Source organism: Penaeus monodon, chromosome 24 (genome assembly GCF_015228065.2).
Source record: "Penaeus monodon isolate SGIC_2016 chromosome 24, NSTDA_Pmon_1, whole genome shotgun sequence".
In the NCBI taxonomy this organism is placed as follows: domain Eukaryota; kingdom Metazoa; phylum Arthropoda; class Malacostraca; order Decapoda; family Penaeidae; genus Penaeus; species Penaeus monodon.
This window is the reverse complement of record NC_051409.1, coordinates 13,407,459-13,407,852: the sequence shown is the minus strand read 5'-3', so window position 1 is coordinate 13,407,852 and position 394 is coordinate 13,407,459.

The window sequence follows — 394 nt, the reverse complement described above, 5'->3', positions numbered from 1 at the left end:
CCCTTCTCATTAACTTGAAACCACTTTAATATTTTATATTATTGTAAACACTACTATGGTGCTAAAGACATATTCCATATTATGGGTAAAATAGAAGATGAACTACTATTGAATGAAAGTTGTAAGTAATAGTAGTAGCACCATCGACAAATTTCCAAAGTGTTTGATGTGAAAATATGATGCTAAATATCTAAATTTAGTAACAAAACTGAAGTTCAGTACTCAAATTCAAGCTGAAACATAGTAAATGTGAGGATAGCATGTGTAAGTTTCTTTTATATATACATGTAGGAGATAACAGATAAACAACTTAGAAAAACATATCTGTATTTGACTGTCTTACAGTTTCCTTGCAAAATAAGTATGTAATATTCTACAAGAGAACATGGACAGT